This window comes from Bison bison, unplaced genomic scaffold (genome assembly GCF_000754665.1).
Source record: "Bison bison bison isolate TAMUID 2011002044 unplaced genomic scaffold, Bison_UMD1.0 scf7180017864472, whole genome shotgun sequence".
Classification (NCBI taxonomy): domain Eukaryota; kingdom Metazoa; phylum Chordata; class Mammalia; order Artiodactyla; family Bovidae; genus Bison; species Bison bison.
The window spans coordinates 28194-28786 of record NW_011495033.1 but is presented as its reverse complement, the minus strand read 5'-3'; positions in this window follow the sequence as shown (position 1 = coordinate 28786).

Below are 593 nucleotides of genomic sequence, written 5' to 3'. Positions count from 1 at the left end.
TATCCAGCATTTATTGCTTGTAGACTTTTGGATCGCAGCCATTCTGACTGGCGTGAAATGGTACCTCATTGTGGTTTTGATTTGCATTTCTCTGATAATGAGTGATGTTGAGCATCTTTTCATGTGTTTGTTAGCCATCTGTATGTCTTCTTTGGAGAAATGTCTATTTAGTTCTTTGGCCCATTTTTTTTGTATTGGGTCATTTATTTTTCTGGAGTTTGAGCTGCAGGAGTTGCTTGTATATTTTTTGAGATTAGTTGTTTGTCAGTTGCTTCATTTGCTATTATTTTCTCCCATTCTGAAGGCTGTCTTTTCACCTTGCTAATAGTTTCCTTTGTTGTGCGAAGCTTTTAAGTTTAATTAGGTCCCATTTGTTTATTTTTGCTTTTATTTCCAATATTCTGGAAGGTGGGTCATAGAGGATCCTGCTGTGATGTATGTCGGAGAGGGTTTTGCCTATGTTCTCCTCTAGGAGTTTTATAGTTTCTGGTCTTACGTTTAGATCTTTAATCCATTTTGAGTTTATTTTTGTGTATGGTGCTAGAAAGTGTTCTAGTTTCATTCTTTTACAAGTGGTTGACCAGATTTCCCAG